Source organism: Thermobia domestica, chromosome 8 (genome assembly GCF_964235325.1).
Source record: "Thermobia domestica chromosome 8, izTheDome1.hap1.1, whole genome shotgun sequence".
NCBI classification, from domain to species: Eukaryota; Metazoa; Arthropoda; class Insecta; order Zygentoma; family Lepismatidae; genus Thermobia; species Thermobia domestica.
This window is the reverse complement of record NC_137461.1, coordinates 154,168,038-154,191,732: the sequence shown is the minus strand read 5'-3', so window position 1 is coordinate 154,191,732 and position 23,695 is coordinate 154,168,038. Positions and strand designations below refer to the sequence as shown.

At 35.0% G+C, this 23,695-nt stretch overlaps 1 protein-coding gene across 3 annotated transcripts in view; it reads left to right on the top strand.

Annotated features, from left to right (window-relative positions):
* Positions 1-23,695, top strand: part of LOC145693302 (alpha-tocopherol transfer protein-like) — a 373,161-nt gene that overhangs the window by 219,212 nt on the left and 130,254 nt on the right. Inside the window, exon 1 of one of the 3 annotated variants that reach the window (XM_081769161.1) lies at positions 1,781-1,996. The exons of the other annotated variants lie outside the window; for them this stretch is intronic. The gene's annotated coding sequence lies outside the window, so the exon portion shown is untranslated. Of the gene's footprint in view, positions 1-1,780; positions 1,997-23,695 lie in introns of those variants that run through there. 3 annotated transcript variants of the gene reach the window in all.

Here is a 23,695-nt window from a genome sequence, read left to right as displayed (position 1 = left end):
TTTTCCGTGACGCGAACACAAAAGACAACGTTTGCTTCAATGTGAAGAAAGAAATTATAGATAATACTGTCTTTCCTCACTTAGAAAGGAAAAATTCAAAAACTCTGAGACACATTTCCACTTATTTTTAATCAGGAGTTTTTATGACAAGTTTCATCTTTCTAACTTGACGGACTCATAAGATATTGTATTTTTAGTATAAATTTTGAACCATCTCTAGCCCCACCTTAGTATACCCTTTTTAATAAAAATAACATATTAAAAAATTAGTTCAAAGTAGTACTAACTACTTAGCTATGTTTCAAAATTCATTTTAAACTCTTCAATCGTTTCTCCCTGATGCGATCACAAACTACATCATTTTCAACCTAACGAGAAAAAAAGAAACGTTTCATACTTCAATTTCAACTACTGCTTCAAAATCCCATTGTACACAGTACTATTCTACGAATGACTTTGACGGACATTCTTGTACGTGATATCTTTCAAATTTCGTCGGTATTTACAATGGCTGCTTTCCATACCTCTAGAACAGCAAACTCTCCGGGTTTATTAGAACTGATGTTAACCGTCAACATTACAGCCAAAATACAATTTGATGTTCTATCTTACGGTGGCAGTTGGAACTTTCTCTTTACAGTTCATGGTTTTACCGACAGAAGACTGTGCAACTTTTCATATTTTGGAGGCGCGGAGGCTCAGTGGTAGAGCGTTCACCTCCGGTGCTTGGAGTCCCTGGTTCGATCCCAGTTCGCGCCGTGTGGGCTTTGTGGTGAACAAACACCGTGCTCGGGTGTTTTCTCGGGGTTCTCCCGTTTCCTCCCACTTTCTTCATTTCTCCATTTCATTCATTTCGCATCATCACCGTCTCCTTTGGCCTAGCCGACATAATCGTGGGACGTAAAACTTAAGATTTCATTTCATTTTCTTTTCATATTTTGTGCAAAGTTAACCCTGAAGTGCAAAGTAACCCCGCCTTACGGTACTTATTATTATGATTTAATTATGACCCCTGCTCCTATACTTAGCGTACGCATTTTAATCAAAGTAACATGATAGAAACCAAATTCTGGGTAATTGAAACAATTCAGCCTATTTCTTGTAATTTTCTCATACATAATATCGCTTTCTCTTAGATTACGAACGCAGTTTATATATGCAAGTAGTTTGCGCCTCCTTGCTTGTTCTCCACGCCTCGCAGGAGGACATGCCCAGAGGTTGGGAACCACTGGTGTAACTTTATATTTGAAACTAACTTCAGTAGATTGCAAGCATCACTTTGTCATCTGTTTGGTTTTATATACATTAATTCACATTTGTCTGAGACTTGTATTAGAAATAAAACAACGACTCCTGTATGTTTTCTTCTTTTATTTTTCAAAGAGAGATAATTTTTTCTCTTTACAATTCTAAATGAGGTCAAGAATTATAAAACTATTATTTTTGATATAGAACGAATAGCTGCCCTCCCAAAAACATTTCTGCTCCAAAAATAAGGCCAAGAATTAACTGGTATCGTCACTGTAACCCATCCATCTGTGCAATCTATTTAAAGCTTATCTGCATAGCATGATCCGTTTATGTGTTTTTATCAAGTGGCAAATCAACTACTGTACTAATTAGGCGCTGATTTCTGGATGGAACGAAATGACTTAAGTTTTTAAAGATAAAACGTAATACTGTTGATAAGGGAAACAGGAAAAGAAAAGCAGAAACATACATACAGTCATGGTTGCAGATATGAAGGTTTATCCACAGCGAATGTTCAATCATTAATCTGTAAGTGAACTTGCTGTTTTAGTGATTGCCTCTGTGTAGACCTTTTTGTTTTGCCTGTACTTTCGTCAATCTATCGGCACCAACTACAATCTGTGTGTTTGTAGATAATAATACTTAAAAGTTTGTGCAAATCGTGACTGGAATTAAGTTGATTGAAGAGAACATCACCTTCATGAAGTAGTGGTTGAATACCAACAACGAAAACGTCTGCATCAAGGTGAGTGATAAATATCGCCTTTGGAATCGCAATTTACACGTGAGATCAAAACCTAGGAAATATTGAAGTTTATTACCATCTATTTGCTATAATATATATGAATCCAAACCATTATACAAAGGTTTTTCAACCTGCGGGTCGCGAGAGCGTTTCATGGGGGACGCGAAGATCAGCGGAAAAGAGAAATGTAATTAGATTCTAATACCGGAAAATATTTTTAAATATTATTCTGTATTTTGTTCTGATAGGCATATTTTTATTTTTATAAACACTGTTAAGAACAACAAAAAAATAGGTCTACTAAACATTTTCAACAGGTGTAAAGTTGTTTAGAAGTCAATTTAAATGAAAGAGGTACTGTTAAATTAATCTAAATGGAGAAGCTAGACGAAGAGTATTTTGGGAGAAGGCAGCAGTTTTCCAGTAGCCAAGTTTGCGGAAATCATAGTGATTGGTACGGCAACTTGGCCATTAGTTCCAGGAGTGGTCAGAGTGACTTTAACCACTGGAAGATTGTTCTTAATGTATGCAAAACACTTTGGTCATTACAGCGCAGCGTAGGTTATGTTCTCTAAATTTCATATTTATCTCTATCAACCCTTGATTCAGGGATTGTGTGATTTGAATTTACGTGTGTTATCAGCAGGAGGCTACATAAGATAAGATCTACAATTTAAAGTGTAATATAAACTAGTGTAGTGCGTTTGATGCTCTCTCACTGGGAATTTAACCCGGAACCTCGTGAACTAAAAACATTATGCTAGGCATCAGAATTACAAACCCTTAAATTCTGCTGAGTGTAGATTTGCGATTGGGAAGTCTCAGGGCAAAATGCCTTTTGTTATATTAGAAAATGATAGGACAATAACACAAAGCAGAGTCTTTCGGGAAATACGTAATTAGATTGACTTGCTAGGTAACGGAAATCAAATTTAAAAGAAAAATTGCTGACTTGAAAAATGTACTAAAAGATGAGAACAATAAAAGCGCTACTACTACTACTACTACTACTACTACTACTACTACTACTACTGGTACTACTACTACTACTACTATTACTACTACTACTACTACTACTAATAATAATAATAATAATACTCTTAAAATCAGACAAATCATTACTATTATCTATACCGTATATATATATATATATATATATTTTTTTTTTTTTTTTTTTGAAGTTTTGCCAATCCGAACAAATTAATGACTAATGTAAAATTATTTGGATGGTAATTTTATAAGGTATTAATTTTTGACCTGAAACTACTTTAAAATTTTTCATAGTTAATAGTAATAATTTATTATTTCCTGCTTTAAGAGTATTATTATTATGTTTTTTTTTGTATTTTTGTTATTTTCTTTTTGTTAGTGCTTTTTAAAAGTTCGTTCACATTTTTATCTAAGTATATCTATTTTCTGCCGTTTAGTATCTTTTTGAAGTCGCTATTCCTCTTTTTAAATTTGTTTAATTTCTCCATTTTTTCATTATCCGAGTAGTTTATTAGATACCTAAACTAGGACACTAACTTTCCTATAAAATGGGTCTTCTTCCGAAACATATCTGAACAAATAAATTCAGTTTCCTTGCTCCTTTTCGCTAATTTTCTTTAAATAATACGCAAATAAAAATAGGCCTATATATGGAACAATAACTCAAAAAGTACTTTATTTAATTATCTGTATTTTTTTCTCTCACTTTGTTCAACCGATTTGCATTGCGGGAAAACTGGGTTAAAACAAATCGTACACTCTACAATATGCAAAGAAACGTCGTCAGTTATCGCTTCCGATCCTGAAAAAAATGTTTATATATATATATATATATAAAGAAAGAAAACGATATAAGGATTTTTGTGCTTATCGCCTTTGCAAGCAGACGCCACTCGGATCTGTGCTGACAAAACAAACTAACACGCACACAGTTGGCTGGCTTTCTCACGTTTTTTGTATGTGCAACCTCTACGGATGGGGGTGGGGGTGGCGGCGAGAGGGATGTGATTGGAGCGGCTAGGCTTTATCACTTGTTTCTTAAATCGAATAAAAAATCGCTACTCCGCCACTTCTTCCTGCAAACAAAGGGGAAAAGGATTCAGTTTCGCGACCGGTTTGTTAGTCCCCGGCTACTTTAAGCGATCGCAAAGCGTATTTATTGCTCCTGCGTATGCTTGAAATACGCTGACCATGTATTTAAATCTGAGCGGCTAAACATGAACGCGAAAGCAATAAAATCGCTGAAAAAACGCCGGCTCGAGCGTATTTGGTGCAGGTCGGAACAATAGACCGCCTGCTGTTTAAAAGATTTCAAAAGGAAGGACAGAAAAGAAAGACGTGTTGCCAGGCAAAGGGAATGTAGCAAGAAACAGCTGCTTGGAAGACGCTTTGTGCAGAGAATGGAACTCTGCTATTATAAAGTATGTGTGTATAACAAAAGAAAATTCACAAAAATAGAAGGAAATTCTGAATAATTAGCTAATTACAGAAAAATCTATGTAACACAATAGGGTGATTTCTCGTGATACACTTGATTGACAGTTAGCTGATGCCATGGTAATCTATAAGCAAAATATTTGGCTTTAGGCAAAAGATGAAACAACGAAATAACTTGAATTTGAGCCCCTATCTCCGAAGCTCGAACTCCACCCCCAAACAGACAACCACAAGTGTAATCACAAAGAGAAATTATCAGTTGTGTTTGTAAACGTGTCCTGTATACATATCCAGTCATGGTTAGTGTGTTTAACACAGAGGCGTTTATAATCGAAATACAAAATATGCCATGCCTATATGATTTAAGAGATCCGAACTACATGAATCGTGACTTAAAAATAAAAATGTGAAGAGAAGTGGCTGCGATATTTGTTCCAGACTGAAAGGGAATGGAACGGAATTCTCAGAATGAAGAAGGTAAGAATATTCTTATTTTATGATTTCATTTAATACTGTTAAGTAGAGCTACATCGAGCCAAATTGATGTTCACTATGAATAATAATAATAATAATAATAATAATAATAATAATAATAATAATAATAATAATAATAATAATAATAATAATAATAATAATAATAATAATAATAATAAATACTTTGTTAAAGTTGTGCCAACTTCCAATATACCTAATATATACCAAACCTTCAGGCGCAACAGTCCGAAAGGGCCAGGGTCGCCTATGCGTCATTTTATGGGGTGGATGATGGAACAATTGCCCTTAGATGGTTTAAGCCATAGATGTGTGCACAGTAGAAAGGCGGAAAATGCCACCTCTAATAGTTTGGTACTTAGGTATATCGAAAATGTTTTAAACAGCAAAGACCATAATTTTAAATTGGGGTTCAATACATCTTATTCTCTTTCCAGTCTTTGAAATGACCGAAAAACTACGTTGCCAAATTATTTCGAAACTTAGTTTTGTAAAACAAACACATAATGTTTCAGTTTCCAGACATTTCTTTCCATGCAGCTTAGAAATATTCCTGGGAAAGATATGTTTATTTTATTTTATTTATTTATTTTAACTGTAACTGCTCGTGTTTTATCAACTTTGTTCTGAAACTAAAAATAAGGTGCTAAAATTGGAAGAGAGTAGGAATTTCAGAAGAAGCCAAAATCATGAGAGGAAAAAAATTAAAAGATTAAACCAGAGAATTGGTTAAAAATATCATGATGTAAATTTTATACTTGGTGGCTTGGAATTTAGCGGTCCTTTCAGCACCGAAGCTATACAAGATGTGAACCTACAGTTTAAGGTGGAATCTAAACTACCTTTATGCGCTGAAACTTTTCAATGATCTCCCACAGGATTCGAATCCGGAACCCCATTCTCCTAAGGCACGTGCATAGCTAGTAAAGTATAAAGTAGTGTAAATGTTGGAATTTATTGATTGGGGTCTAATATTTGTTTTCGATACAGAGGATATCTTTAAAAACAAATGCCTCTTGCTCCGTCTCTTTCGACTATATCAGCGAGGCTACATCAGACGTGAACTACAGCTCAACGTGGGACCCTAACCACATAACCTCCTGCCTAGAATCGAATCCAGGTCTACCACTTCTGGCGCGGGAAATGAAAAGAAAAAACCTGGAAACCCTGACTGGCTCATAGTATGATTTACAACTTTGGTGAAACTAAAATTACCGTTTAGCCACTTAGGCCGCGTTCACTGTGGGGGGTAACGCTTTGTCGACTAGCCTAGTCCTTAGTGTGCACACTTGTGACCGAGTCATTTTATTGTTTTCAATGATGGCTTCCTCTTTAGCGTCAAAATTGAAATCGTGGATAGCTATGGATGACACTATCCACAGACGGTAAAATTGTTTTTTGTCAAGTATGCGATAAGAAAGTTTACTGTTCAATGAAGTCGCAATTGGATCAGCACATATAAACAGCTATTCACATGAAAAGCAAGTTGTTACACCGTGCCGCAAAGCAAAAACTTTTAACCCAAACAAAACCAGCATCTGAAAACAGCAGTATGCGATAAGAAAGTTTACTGTTCAATGAAGTCGCAATTGGATCAGCACATATAAACAGCTATTCACATGAAAAACAAGTTGTTACAGCGTGCCGCAAAGCAAAAACTTTTAACCCAAACAAAACCAGCATCTGAAAACAGCAGTGAATTTTAGAAAGACCTTGCCAATGCGTTCACAGCAGCAGACATACCGTGGTACAAATTGCAAGTCCCACAGTTCGCGTCCTTTTTGAAAAAATATTGCAAGAGACACATTCCTGACGAATCTACTATCCGCAAGAATCATTTGGATGTGTGCTATGAAAATACTATCAAACACATTCGAGCTGAAATTGGTGATTCGCTTATATGGTTTGCGGTGGATGAAACTAAAGACGTATTAGGACGTTTCGTTGCCAATCTGGTAGTAGGAAAGCTTGGACCTGATTCTCCATCACGACCATTTCTGATATGTTCAAAAGTTTTGAACAAAACAAATCAATCCACAGTTGCACGTTTCGTAAAGGATGGACTGAGTGTGTTGGGGTCAGAAAGTGTTCCTGCAAAAAAAAAAGTGCTTCTGACGTGTTCTGACGCTGCGGCGTACATGGTAATAGCTGCCGATGCGCTTAAAGTGTTCTACCCAAACCTCATTCATATGTGCTGTTTGGTCCATGGATTATATCGTGTAGCAGAGGAAGTGCGGATCAACTTCCCTGAAGTCAATGAGCTTGTGTCTTCTACTAAGAAAGTTTTTGTGAAAGCCCCTGGTCGTGTGCAGTGCTACAACAATATGTTACCAAATGTGTCGTTACCACCGCAGCCTGTACGGACATGGTGGGGCACCTGGATACAGGCTGTTTACTTCTACAATGAAAATTTTGATGCTGTAAAATCAGTTGTCACCACATTTCCTGCAGCAGTGCGTGATTCTCAAAGTGCGTTCAAAAATCCTGTTGTTCAATGTTCACTAGCGTACATTGCAAGTAATTTCAGGTGGATTGCAAACGTTATCGAGAAACTAGAAACTTCAGGACTTCAGGACTTTGAAAGAAGCGATGACAACAATGGATGATGTGGAGAAGAAATTCAACATTGTGCAGGGAGAAACAGGTGCGAAAATTGCCCGGAAGTTCCAGTCAGTTTTGAAGAGGAATCCAGGATACCTAACATTGAGAACTGCATGCAGGGTATTGGATGGAGTAGAAACGGAGGCCCCTGAGGAAATCAGCCCTGGAAAATGTCATTTGTTGAAGTTCGCGCCTGTCACTTCCTGCGACGTGAAGGGGTCTTTCTCAGCCCATAAAAGGATTCTGACTGACCAGCGACTCTCTTTAACTCCTGAACACCTGGAAAAGTATGTAGTGGTTCATTGTGCATCAGCAAAGTAAGCGCTTTTTTCCTAAGATATTTTTCATCATATACAATAATGTGGTTTTCATTTTTCTGTGAGACAATTTCATTTGTTACTAGTGAAAGCTTGAAGTATCTGTGGGAAGTTAGTGATTTTTTTCAAATACCATCATATAAAATACTTAGTGGTTCATGGTGCGCTCCGAAAGTAAGCGCTCGTTATTTTAAATAATATATTTTTTCTATTTCGATATTCAATAATGTGATTTTCATTTCCCTACTAGACTATTTCATTCTTTTTTTAAAAAAAATTGAACGTATTAGTGACACGAAGTGTTTGAATACGCAATTCATTATATAAAATACTAGCAGCGTTCACCCCGCTTCGCTGCGGTCACCCCGGAACGCAATAAACTTTGTTACTTAGATAATTTTTACTTTTTCGCTTTCAAGTGATATGATAAAAACCATAGAAGATTGCAGTAAATGTTAACATTATATCGCCTGTCATTTATGTTAACCCGCCCCGCCCGCTTCGCTGCGGTCACCCCGGAAGTTTTCGCTTTCAAGTGATATGATAAAAACCATAGTAGATTGCAGTAAATGTTAACATTATATCGCCTGTCATTTATGTTAACCCGCCGAGTGACACGGTCATGCGGGTTGCATATAAATACGTTTATTTTTATACCTATGATGAACTAACAAAGGATTTGTACGTTATGGACACTTGAATGGTCAATTATCTCAAGACACTGGTAATTAAAAATTAAAGTGATATGATAAAAACCATCTAGGGTCCAAATCCTAATAACCCCCCAAAAATAAAAGAAATTGGTTCAGCCGTATTAGCGTGATGAGGTAACAAAGGATTTGTGCGTTCTCTTTTATATAATAGATTTAGTGGTTTATTTTTCGTCTGGAAAGTAAACGCTTTTTGTTTTGAAGATTTTTTTCTATTTTGATATACAATAATGCGCTTTTAATAATGGGTTTGCAAAGTCTATTTGTTCCTTGTTAAAGCATGAACGTATCTATCGAAAATTAGTGAAGTTTTCAAACGCACAGTTATAAATTTGAAAGTTCCAAAGTTAAGCGTTCTTTCTCTTAAATATTTATTTCTCTTTTGATATTCAATAATGTGATTTTCATTTCTCCACAAGACAATTTTACTTGTTCTCAGTGAAAATTTCAACGTATCAATGACAAGTTAGTGACAAAGATTTTTCATTGCGTAAAATCATTTAGTGGTTCATTGTTCGTCCCAAAAATATGTGCCTTTTGTTTAAATAAATATTTTGTTATGTTTATATGTTCAATAATGTGATTTTTTACTTTCTTGGTATATATTTTCATTTGTTTCTCCTGAAAATTTGTACGTATCTGAAGGAAGTTATTTACACTTGTTAATCTTTTATTACATAAATATGTTACAGTATATTTATTAGCCAAGAAGATAGCACAGACACAAAAGAAACACGACAAAATATTTTTACATATTTTCATATTTTTAACATATTTCTTACATATTTATGTACATATTTCGGTACTTTGTACTACATAAAAATCCGGGCCTTAATTATAAGCCACGAAAGAAAAGATCGAGCTTGTGATCAATGACAACCTGTCTTTTTGAACGAAATGTGTGAAAAGTAGAAAGCACTGAACCAGTAACGGGATTTCTGTTTCCTTTTACAGTACCTCATAACTAATACAGAAAAAATGAACCGCTTACTACTACTACTATTACTGCTACTACTACAGAGTGTCCAATATACAATGCAACCCGGAGTTTGGGATAGTAGAACTTTTGAACCTGAAGCGATACACAAATAATGGTTATACCAAAATGAAGCTTTGTCCATGCATATATTTTTAAACTAGGAAACAACGATTGAAGTACAATAGGAAACACAGTGTTTCCAGATGTAACTGAAGGTGTAAATAACTTTTTTTTTTCTGCAAAACATGTAAATTGACATAACTCATACGTATGGATATTCTGTCGTTAATTTTCAGTTTGTTTATTTGGAGTGGCTTGGAAGCTATGAAGCAGAAAAAGGAATTTTTCATTTCCACCGATAACTAATCGGATGAGGTCTCTGTAAGGGGGAACTAGGGAAATCATAGTTTTCATAAATTAACACTCTGAATTGGCAACTTTGCTGATGTTTCAGTGCATCAAAAGAAGTGCTAAGGATCTGCCCACATTATGCAATTCCTGAAAACAATGAAAAACAAACCTTGAAATTATCATGATAAAACGTTAACTTATATGCACTCGGCAACACTGCTACTATCAGAAATGAGTTACTAGCTCTACAGCGGATGCTGGGAGTATCCCCTGTTTTGATTCAAACACTAGTTCACACATTTCACCAGGTTGGCAGCAACTTTACGAAGATTATAGAAGTGTTAATGTTCTCAATGGCACTGCAAATGTTCGTTTTCAGGTCTTGAATAGTTCGAGAATTGTTCTTGTATACCTCTTGTTTTAAATAGCCCCATAGAAATGAATAGCAGTGTTGCCGGGTGCATGTAAGTAGAGATTTTATTATGATAATTTCAGTTTGTTTTTCATTGTTTTCAGGAATTGCATAATGTAGAGAGATCCTTAACACACCTTTTGATGCACTGAAACATCAGCAAAGTTGCCAATTCAGAGTGTTAATTTATGAAAACTATGATTTCTCTAGCTCCCTCTTACAGAGACCTCATCCGATTAGTTATCGGTGGAAATGAAAAATTCCTTTTTCTGCTCCATAGTTTCCAAGCTACTCCAAATAAACAAACTGAAAATTAACGACAGAATATCCATACGTCTGAGTTATGAGTCAATTTACATGTTTTGCAAAAAATTGATTTACACCTTCGGTTACATCTGACAACACTGTGTGATTCCTAGTATACTTCAATCGTTGCTTCCTAGTTTAAAAATATATGCATGAACAAGACTTCATTTTGGTATAACCATTATTTGTGTATCACTTCAGATTCAAAACTTCTACTATCCTAAACTCCGGGTTGCATTATATATTGGACGCCCTGTACTACTACTACTACTACTACTACTACTACTACTACTACTACTATTACTACTACTACTACTACTACTACTACTACTACTAATAATAATAATAATAATAATAATAATAATAATAATAATAATAATACGTAATATAATATGAAACGAGAAGTACTTCTAAGCTACTAAAAAAGTATCACTTTTTAAAATGCTTACTTCTGCATACTTCGAGATAAACCATTTCCAGTGTTCGCTACTATGATGAGTTACATAACACTTCTCTAACTTGTTCACTTCTACTGAAAATGTTTTGTGTATTTTCCCCCTTTTTAAATTCAATTTAATCTTTTGGTCTTACATTCTCTTCAGTAGATCTTACCTCTCCACATGTTCTCATATTGATGGATTTAATTATGTTCATGCAGGGGTCTAATTTAAGGGGGTGCAATGTGTGTGAATCGATTCGTAAATTACCATAAATTCGTTCTTTGAAGGTCAAAAATCAATTAATAACAATCATGGTGCTACATAATGATTTTCTCATTAAATCACACAAAAACTGAACTTATGATCTCAAAATAAACAATCAAAGTGCGTTAAATCTCTAATATAAGAGTGTTTGTAAATAGCTGTGTTTGATTTTTTAAAACTCACTGTCAGTAAATAATCTTACGTAACTCTGATCTTTTAAACGTAAAGGGATTTATGAAAGGAGGTATGGTGGCTGGCTCGACTCTAAACTCAACCAAGAAAATGAAATACAATTTATAAGGTACGACCCAATAAAAACATCCTACATTTTAGAGGCAAAAGAAAAGAAAAAAATGATATGGCATCTAGAAACTTGTTTATTGAAAAAATATAAAATGTTAGTGAAAACTGTTTGTAATTACTTTTTTTCTGATTTGAATTACCCTGTTCTGGTGTATGTTGAAATGTCGCAACAATTGATAATATAATTATCATCAATAATACCCAATAACATCCCACTTTTTGATCGGCTTTAGCGCTGTCAGTGGAGGGACGAGAGGATTCGGGGTCGTTCAGTGTGACCGCTGCTAGTACTTTTGTACTAGATCTAGTACCTTTTATATTTTAGTGTTCTAGTACGTTCACCCACAAATCTAGTACTTTTCTCCTTTTCTTCTTTTCTCATAAATACATTTGAGACAGAAAAAGGAATCTCATGAAAATTTGGCAATGTAGGAAAATTTAACTGTACCTCGTTTCACATTTTTTCTGCCTGTTTTTATTCAACAGTGGTATTTGCAAGAGCGAAAGTGGGACATAGGTGTCGCCCGGTCGCCTCCTCCAACTAATAAATGACCACAGCAAGCAATATTACATATTTGGTGATCCGTTTAAACAATAGGCTATTAAGAAATTAAAAGTCGATTTTCTCAATAAATCCATTTTATGATATTTCTTGTTTTCTCCCATCATCCTCTATATTTGTCATGCTTATGTTACTTTAGTGGTTTTACAGTGAGTTCTAACACGACAATTAAACACGGATTAAGCCAGAAGTTTCGATTCAGGATGTAAAGTCAACATTGAGAGGGTTTAACTGGTTTGCATCGAATTTTGACTGTAAAATATTTAAAATTGGAGGTTCTTTTAAGAATATGGGGGACACTCCTCCACCCACAGAGGAGGGGAGCTGCCGGAAAGCTCCTAATAAAAAGTTACATATCGTAAAATATCCTAAATGCGATGAAACGGGAGCAGATAAAATTGTAGTACTTTCCCACAGATCTAGTACTTTTTTTCTGCATAGATTAGTACGAAATATTTTTACTGGGTAGTCACACTGAGGTTGTCGCGTTTGCTCACCGTTCTCCTGCTGTTTTTAGTGGGTTTGGTCAGGAGCTGACCGCTGTATTTTTCAAAAACAGATGTGATTAAGTTCAAAGTGCTTTTGGCTTAAAATTTGTTGTTCTCTGTAATGTAAATATTGCTGGCCCAAAGACTATCTTGCATTGTGTTGAGCATTTGTAAACAACAGGTACAACGTTGAAAAAACAAAATCATTAAAATAATAATCTGGCTGATCTAAAACTACTCGCAGCCATAAGAATATTGAGACTGTGAGATATGGTTTGTAGTCTGCGAAACGTTCTATAGGGAAACATGCTGAAGCTATTGGGACCTGAAGTAATTAAAAACTGTTTTCAACACATTTTATATTTTCAAATAAATAATTTTCTACCCCCAATACATATAGTTTTATTAATCTTTAAAATGTGGGTATTTTTATTTGATTGCCCTGTGTTATTCTTCATAAGTAATGAAAAAGATTTTGTAAATTTGGCGCTTTATGAAATTTGAAAAGTATAGGCCTACATATATCACAAAATGAATCAGTATTTGTTAAAAGAATGTTAGTCACTATTTTAAAGATTTTTAGTTTTTCTGCTTTCTTGAGTCTGTATTGATACCACTATTGCTTAGTATTTAAAATTGAAACAATTGTTAGAAAGATTGTATTTACCAATAGGAAAAGCATATTGTTTTATCAGTAAATGATAACCCTATTCATGCAAATTCCTTCAAAACAGTAAAAATTAATAGGCGTTAAAATGGTGATTGATTGTGCTAAGAAATACCGATTCAAATGTATCTTAAAGTTTATGTGAAAAATTAATGATGTTCTTATCAATAATTTAGAAATTTTACACACATATAAATACTTTTTTTTTTGCTTCTTTATAATAATAATAATAATAAATTTCTAAATCAAGGAGAAAAGGAAGAATTGTCCCTGACCTCATGTGATTTTTCTTATCCGTCAGAGATTTCGAATCCTTACTCAAGCTTATTTTTCTCGTTCTCTGGCTTTCAAGTAGGTTAGTTATTGATAACCTGAACTAGTTAAAACACACATGATTAATTAAAAATAACGATATTTAATAGATGTTCTTGTATTGTATATCATAAATTATTGTAACGTTCTGAAATTGAAGTCGCTTTTTTTCTTTTTCTTTTTTCTTTTTTTTTTTTTTTTTTTTTTTTTTTTTTTTTTTTTTTTTTTGCATTCGCACAACGAACCCATTGTATTCGTCACTCTCTTGTTTCTGTTGGTGTTCCACATTTTGAAGAAAGAAAAAAAATAGTGTCAAAGAATTGAAACGAACCCATTTAAATGAAATAGCATTTATAGTTTTGCATCACAGGATGACTACGCTTTAGGTTGAAGGAGAGACTTTATTAATGAAAGTGAAGGTTCAATATTCTCATGTAAATTAACGCATACCAAAAATCTTCCCCCTGCTATCTACAAGTATATTTCTGAAATTAAAATACCTACATACTCTTCAATGGTTCAGTCCCAACTCATTCCACCTAACAACTGAATTTCACCGGAAACGTCACTTACCATCGTGTTCAGCCTAACCACACACATACATATAGTGTGGGTAGAAATCAGAGATCCATTGAAAATTGTTTGTAACTTTTTAAATACTTAACCGATTTTTATGAAACAAAAAACATTTTGTTCCTTTCATTTGGTAGAATTGTTATGCATTTGTTATGCATTGCACATAAACACCACCAGTTTTCGTAAATGTTTTGAGATGTTTGAGACAGACTTTTGCAGATACAGAGAAAGTTATTATATTGCTTAAGATCATTAACTGGTGTGCCTTCGATGCCATGAGCCTTGGCATAACTTAATGTTGGCTATGGTGAAGATGTTGGTTCACAGCTTCAACTACATGTCTGCAAGATCAGAAGTAGTGCGATTGAAATTTATATGCTTACTATACATACGGTGACCATATTTCTGTTAGTGAAAATCGGAACTTTTTTAAAGTCAGTCCCCTCAGCCACTGGCGTCGTTAGCTTGTTAATTCTGCGGAGCGGGGTCGGATGAATCGAAATCAAAATTTTCTTTCCGCCAAAAGTTATATATAAGTGTCACATGTTTTAATACATTTGACTAAAATTTGGGGACTCGTCCCCCGACCATCTCCCCCCCCCCCCCGCTAAAGATGCCTGTGTTTCTACCACCGTTCTTATCGCTTATACTCTCAAACGTCTTTTGCCATGACACATTATTATTATTAAGCTAAAATTCAAACCTGTTCACATGATAGTAGTAGTTTGTAATTTATTTGTTTACTTACATTATTCTATTAACCAATGATATTATTCCTAGTGCTAATTATTCTAAAGAACGAACGTTGCAATAACTGATGGACATAGTAGAAGAAAAAGAAATGCATATTAGATTAGTTCATATGTTCACTGTACTACTCTTTTTCAGCGTTCATAGAGAAAGACGGTTTGGGCTCTTTCCAGCCATACGTTTCTCTGATGAGGCCAGAGCTTTTAAAAGATTCTTGTTTCTCTTGATGTTCTCGTACATTTCTGTACACGTTTGTGAACACTTCATCTGCATTACTAAAGTTGATTTTACACAATCAATGGACATCACGGACTTTTCAACACCCCAAAAGTTGTTCATCATTGAAAATGCCCGCTCGACCGAAGCATTTGTTCTCAGCAAGCAAAGAACAAACTCAACAAACATCTTAAGGTTAGGAATGTTTATATCGTCTTTCTTCAAAGTCCTGGAATATGGTTAACCAGCTTTGTTCTGATGAAATCTTCTGGTTTGTCCACTCTGACGAAACAGTCTCTGTAAGATATGAGTTTGTTAAAGAAATTGTCAAATGAAATAGGCGGCATACTATCTTGAAAAAGAGTCTAACTTCCTTCTACTTCTTCCCATTTTAGCTGCCTCTTTAATTCTATCCAAGACAGTTGACTCAAGCTGTCTTCATTTGATTTCCAAAGATCTAAATAGGTTATGCAATGGTCATAAAAAAAAGATAAAGGGTCCTTTACCTGTTTTAAGTCACAGCCTTGTCCTGCAGCAAAATCTTTCTTTGAAGGTCTTTGACTTTCGTCGGTAGAAATGAGGACTGTTTTCTGTCAGTCAAGTTCTTATATAAAATCAAATATTCACGTGCTACATCTGTTGCTGATACTTTATCCCCTTCCATCTTTTTCACAACATTGTTGTAAAGAGATGCACAACCGTGTAAAAGCCAAAGCCACAATTCTCCAGGATCTTCAAAAAACGATTTTAGAACCCCAGGAGGATTTACTTGGGCAGAAAAATAGTCTCTGAGTGGCTCCATTATTTGTAGAACAGTTCTAAAACAGGTAAAAGTCTGAGCCATCGTGTGCTCGAATAAGGCAACAGTTCCCGGTACTTAGCACCAATGAATTTGCAGAACTTTTTCAGTTCAACCACTTGAACTGTGTAGATATGGAAAAACTTAAACAACTTCACAATTATTACCTCAGCATCAACAGGAAGTGTATCAGCAGCATTGTTAATGCGGTTATTGACAACATGAACCATACGTCCTACGCCAACTAGGGATTTTTAAGTGTTTGCTGATAACTGTCGAAATATATTATTGCGACCCCTCTTTTTGCACCCCCCAAATTTGTATTAGTATTGTCTGCGGACATTACAACTACTTTCTCAACCAGATCGTTGCGGCTCAAAACTGAAAATACAAACCCATTAAGCTGATCACTCGTTTCGCCAGGATGGGGGCGCGGTGGCTCAGTGGTAGAGCGTTCACCTCCGGTGCTTGGGGTCATCCCAGCTCGCGCCGTGTGGACTTTGTGGTGGACAAACATCGTGCTCGTAGTTTTTCTCGGAGTTCTCCCGTTTCCTCCCACTTTCTTTATTCCACCATTTCATTCATTTCTCATCATCACCGTCTCCTTTAGCCTAACCGGCATAACCGTGGGACGTAAAATTAAAGATTTCATTTTTCGCCAGGCAATGTTCCAATCTCTAATACTTTAACATTAATTCCACTAGGCACATGAAAATATCTCACAACGATTGGCACTAATTTTTTCAGCACCATGGTTTGAGCTGTGAATCATCACAGTAAAACAAGACGTTTCACTCAATTCCTGTAACAACTGCTTTTGACACTCTGGGACTAAAACTTTTTTTTTTTTTACTATGGCTTCACTTTCGTTCTTGCAGAAAAGTATTTTGGCTCAAATAGTGTTGAAATAAGTTTAGATGTACAATCTAAGGATGTAAAGCTATTATTATGCTTTACAGTGTGGTACGCAAAAACTGCCTCTTTTGATAAAATATCATTTTTGGCGGAATCATTAACTCATTGAAGTTGTCATCGCTACTGTATTAACTCCAACCAGGTGCTTTTTAGTATTTATGTGATGTCGGAGACGCGGGCCTAGGACAAATCTGCCAATGACCAAATGCGCCAATCGTGAAAATGGACAAATCTGCCAACGGACAAATCCGCCAATGGACAAATCTGCCAATTGACAAATCTGCCAATTACCAAATCTGCCAATTACCAAATGTGCCAAACGCAAAAATGACCAAATGCGCCAATTGTGAAAATGGACAAATCTGCCAATTACCAAATCTGCCAATTACCAAATGCGCCAAACGCGAAAATGACCAAATGCGCCAATTGTGAAAATGGACAAATCAGCCAATTGACAAATCTGCCAATTGACAAATCTGCCAATTAGCAAATGCGCCAAACGCGAAAATGACCAAATGCGCCAATCGTGAGAATGGACAGATCTGCCAATGGACAAATCTGCCAATTGACAAATCCGCCAATTACCAAATCCGCCAATTACCAAATCTGCCAATTACCAAATCCGCCAATTACCAAATCTGCCAATGGACAAATCTGCCAACAGATAAGTCACCGAACTATCATTTTATTTTAGATGTATTCTTCAATCATCATCCCACTTTATTACGAAAAAGAAGAAGAATTATTGATGAAAGAAAGCGGAAAAGGGTATTTTAATTTTGATGTGTCTTACTTTAATTAATTCGCAATTATGTTTCAAAATGAATGTTTACTGATGTTGGTTGTTGGAGTTTAGTATCCCATTGCTGTACAGAGGTTATATGAGACGTGACGTAACGCGTTTGAATTTTAATGCCCTCTTACTAGGAATCGAACCCGAAAAGATTAATGTTTGTTGTAATTATTCGATAACCAAAAAATAATTTTCAGAGTAAGTTTCTCTTTATGTAGTGAATACGTTTAATGTGGATTGAATATGATCCAAGATTAGTTCATATAAAAAGAAAATTAGCATAATTGAGTTCACTTTTCATCTAATAGTAAATACACATTAGTAACTAGTGTTTTGTAACTTGTATGCTTAGTGATTTTGTAATAATTTTGTGATGCTGATTACAGATTTCTAAAGTGAAAAATATTAACTGTTAACAATCGGATTGTACCTTTGTTACTTGATTTCTCTTAACACTGACACACATATTTCCAAGAATGAAACGCGTAGTTCTAACAGTCTTCCAATGACAAGACATATATCATTCCATTGATAATATTGAGGTAAACAAAATGTTATACATGCGTGTAAAACCCATGTAAACTTTTCTAGAACATGTAGTAAAATATCGTATTCGTACATATGAACATTGATGCTCTGTCACAGCTACTTACTGATATAAAAGTGAAATTGAATTATATCGTCATTAACCATGCACACTGATCTTGGAGATTGGCCTCTCTGAATGTAGATATCTTTATTCGAATTTGTGACAAGGATATACACATATTTCAATGCCTCCCCAAAATTATACAGAAGTCGTCGCCGCTGTCCCTGGATTAAAAACCTTATTTTGTGTCTACGTGGTTACAAACCATTCGTAAATTTTACGACTCAATTTTAGTCTTTTTATTATTTCTGTCTATATTATTTTTTAAAATCTGAAAATGGGCTTGTTTATGGAATTATATCGACAATAATATGGGATGCCTTTGGAAACTTTATTGAACAAGTAGATGTAAATAATTAAGTATATAACTTCTTAGCTGTATACTTGAATTACAAGTATGACGTCATGAGGAAAGAGTTACATTTATGTACGTTTGTTTTATAGATATTACAATAATAGATAACTAAAGTAAAAGGTACAACACAACTAAAAAGCGTAGCATTTCGCATATAAAGTTCGAAAAAAGTAATTAGGTGCAAACTTGAAAGTGTCATTCCAGACTTTTTCATTTTTCCTCGTCACGCACCACGCAACACACAGCTCTATTTTCAGCACAAATCTCCTTCCTCCGGTGCTTACACAGGTGTGTTGTCAGTCCTTGTCACTCTCCTTTTCACTGTTGGTCAGTAAAAGCAAGTTTTTCTTATTCCTTGTTGCGGGTTTGCCATAGGGTTAGTGATGAAGATGGGCCTCATTAGCAATATCACTAGTGTCTTTATCAGAAGATATCTAATCCAAAACCCTCTTATTTGACTATTTTTACGTTCTTCCTCAGTGTCACCCATAGTTTCTCCACCAACGAAGACAAGAAATAGTTATAATACTATGACATAACTCTTCGCACTGTTTATAGTCCAAGAAACACTCATTTAATGTTAAAAACAAGGAAATAGATCTGTCAAAATTTGTGAAAAAAATTAACGTGGTTACAAACCTTTCGTAAAAATTACGTAGACCTTCAAAATATGCGTGATAAAACCGACTGGCACGGCTGTAAAACCAAAATTAGCCTCTCCTGTAAGAGCTAGGAAGGTATTCGGGAGGAGGGTGGTCATGCATTCGCGGTTCAGCAAATTCAACAATTTTGGACATGGTGTTTCGTAAAATTTACGAATGGTTTGTAATCCAGGGTTAAGATCTTTATTACACCATTTATAAGACTACATTACTCAGTTAATGAGATATAGTCCACACTGTTGATTGATTTTCTTCCTTTAAAAATAACATTGTCAAACACATTATATATGTATACATCAATAAAGCACATCGAACAAAATAAAATGAGATGCTCGAATACGAGTTTAGTTTATAAAAAAATATGCTGCACTAACAACTGTATCTTTCGTTGCCAATAATCAGTGACAGCTTTCATTCATTGTCCTGGCAGTAGCGAACCAGCAGTTTCCTTGTCTTTTCGTAAAGTGACACATACACTTTTTTGAACATGCTAGTTGTAATCGTAGGTAACAACAATCAAGTTAATTAAAAAGTCTTGGTAATAAGTATTTTCAAATTGGTTAAAATGAATACGAACCTGTTTTCGGGACGGGTAATTTGAATAGGGATATCAAAATATAAGCCGTCACTTTAGGATCTTTTTAAAGAAAATTACAAAAGTGTTTACTTAAAATATTTACTTTATATTTTACAAGGCTATGAAAAATATTTCATCACATTCTTTCAAATATTCACAACTTTCACAATTACAAACTAGAATTTCTCACCAAGTACAAGATCGTGCAAAAAATAAATACCAAAATTTGTAGTTGTAAAAGAATTTTTTTTTTTTTTTTTTTTTCGGTTTTAAAATTCACGACTGTAAATCAGGTCAAGAGGACAAAAGTTACTTGTAATATGGGCAAAGTTCCTACAATCTAAGAACCCCGCAAACCTCACTCTTAATAAATTATATGAAAAAAAAAAAAAAAACTAAATATTCTAAACGTTCTAAATAGAGTACTCCAAAAAGATCTCAAGATACGTGTTTGCAAACAAGTCATGATTATACTAACTACTGCCTACTTATTAACGATGTTATTATTGCTAAAATAATTGAGTTTCTTCTTACTTTCCTTATCCATTTTCTGTTAAAGATTATAGGTTCTTGTTGAAGACTTTTTATTATTAACTTTTACCTACTGCATTTCTTTACTTATAATAAGAAATACATATATTGGTTTATTTCGAAAATGTAAAAAAGAAGCAGACATCCGCTTAATGAATTAGGTCAGCCATAGACAGGGCTGCTCGTAGATTTCATGGTCTTTCACACAAATTCTATGCGAGGTCCAACCAAACTTGTGAAATCTCCATCCCCGTAAAGGTCGTCAGCACAGTTGCAACTTCGTTTTTGTTGAAATAGTCAAGTAACAATATTTATATGGTTCAAGTCCTTTTTCTTTATTATTTCTTCTACTACTTTTAAATTTGAAAATTGAAAGAGCTTTTGTGTAAGTGTATCCCTCTCATAGTGGGCTACTTACATGATAATGCACTACAGGCACTTCGTCGGTAACTTCAAACTTGAAATACTCATAACGGAATAAACAAAATAAACAAAGAAAAGAAATAAACTGGCTCCCCAAAGACCCGTTTTTCCCAATATTAGCCACGGTTACCCCCTTTGCGGTCATATTAGTAAAGAAACGCAGTTTGTCCTTTACAAGATAATATTTCCTCGACATACATTTAGATTCTTTTTAAGAATAAATAGTATACGATAAGCCAACACATTACTCACATATTTATCTTCATAATTTCTTGTATTTCTTTCATTATAATATATTCATGGGCATATTTAGATTGATCCTTTGGAACAAATGCTATAACTTCAATAAAAGTATCACAAATTGCCTACTTATAATACAGCATATATAAAGTATATATATCCTCTTATTATTTGTGTAAGTGTTATTCTCTTACATACAATTTTTACTATGTGGTTTTCAATGAATAGGTTAGGTTCTCTAAAATAACGATGTGTATGACATGTTCCCCTTTCTGTACTTATAAATTTATTTATACAAATCTTAACATTTCGACTCATATTTCTTTGATTTACTAATTAGTTATATATTTTTCATTATTCATTTCGATAACCTGAGAATAGTTGTAAACTATAAATTTATAAAGTAAGTAGTCATAACTTCGAAATCAACATGTATTCTTCTTCCATTTCTCATTCAGTCACTTCCTTTTAGAAAAAATGTACTGTGTCTTTTTTACAATTGCAAACGTAATATAGAGTCACAATGATATAATTTAATGGCATATATAAATATTATAATGTCTTAGAAATGTTCGTTAAAATGTCATACGTTAAAGCTTATACATACCACGCTCTTGATAAAGTTTTTACAACCCATTATGTATCAATAGAGGCATCTTACGAAGAAGGGTAATGCATTATACGACATTACATTAGTAGAATCGCTTTTGGTGTTATTTTAGGTACCTCATTGCAACCACAACCTTGAGCTACACCCCGAGATGTAGAAACAGTAGAAACAACATTCTAGATAAGTGTGTTAAGACTGGTGAAGATACTGTTATAGTATTGAAACTTTACATTTTATACAGTGTTTTTACTTAAAAGTGCTGTGCCTTATCATGACAATTGAGTTAAATATAAAATTTGTTTACAAGGTCTACAAGGTTTATTTAACGTTAGAAATATTCTTTGAACATATCGTTGTGCATGTTAAGGAGATGCAAAGAATTTTCACCTATACAAAATTAAACATCACTTTCATTATTGCTTACAGTAACTGTATACATATACTTAATTTTCAACTCTTTTCATCTCTGAAGCAAAAACAGATAATTCTTCCAGATATATTTATTTCCTTTCTACAGAAAGTAATTTATTACTTGAATTATTAAAAGTAAACTAAAATATTGCTCTGAATTTTACCACTATTTTACGTATTTATTTATAGACCATTCTCGTGGGTAGTCGTAAGTAAGACACGTGCGGATAACCATAATTGATAGGACAATCACTACCAACTTCATTGGAACATGTGTGGCCCCATGTGAACGCACGAACAGTAACCAATCTACTATTGAATCGCAGGTTTATGTTCTTTTCCTACGATTTTTTCTCCATCTGTTCATCGCTTCTTCGTCAGGATCTTCGTCATTGACTAGGCACATGGAGGACGCTGATATTTCGATAATATTGTCGTTTTACCCTTTAACACAATGACGATTATTGAGTGTGTATGAATTTCGCATATAGGATGAATACCAAAATTTTACTATAGGGCGTTAAGCTACATATCTCACTCATCTGTTGTTCCGCTATGGGTGCTTTCATCCTCAATTGTCATCTTTATAAATATTTGAACAACTTTTTGCGATTTCATCTTCGAGGAGGATAACACGAATCAGGTGTATTCTAGTCACTGTACACCTTCTACCCTCGTTTTATAACCTACCCTTGGTTCATCAAACATAGCCCTAGCATGCGATTCTGACAGACATATGATTATGACAACATTTCCTACGACCACCACCTAGCTACTTTAAGACTACATACCTGCTCAAATAGCAGTTTGTATTTGCGCTGGAAGGTGATATTAACATGAGTACTATGCGTTTTTTTTACAGCCTTTATAAAATATGTCTGATGCGAGCAAGTGATGCAATCATGAACACCAAGTTTCCCTTCTTCTTTTGAGCAAGCTTTCGTATAGATGAATGAATTCTTATTCTATGTACTTACAGGGTTTGTATGATAAGTAATGAGACCAGGTCTGGAAACATTGTTTTATTGATCTGATCTGTACAGGGACTTAAAAGCTTTCGAAGTACTCTCCTCTTGCGTCGATGCACTTCTGCAATCGATGTTTCCACGCTGCAAACGCCCCCTGGAAGTCAGCAGCCGGCATGTCCTTTAGAAATGTGGTCACGGCTGCTTGGATGGCTGTGACGTCTGCAAAACGGGTTCCTTTCAAGCGTGGCTTCAGCTTCGGGAAGAGGAAGAAGTCGGCCGGGCTCACATCTGGGCTGTAGGGTGGTTGTGGAAGGACTTCCACCCCAATCCGGGTCAAAAAGGAGGTCACTAAGAAGGCGGTGTGGGCAGGGGCATTGTCGTGATGCAACTTCCACCGGCTAGCGATCGCCGGTCTTTTCCGCTTGACGCTCCTGTGCAGTCTCTCAAGGACTTGTTTGTAGAAGGCGGCGTTGACGGCTTGTCCTTGGGGTACAAACTCCTTGTGGACCACCCCCACATTGTCAAAAAAAACAATCAACATTGTTTTCACCTTTGACTTCGACATTCTGGCCTTCTTGGGGCGCGGGGACGCA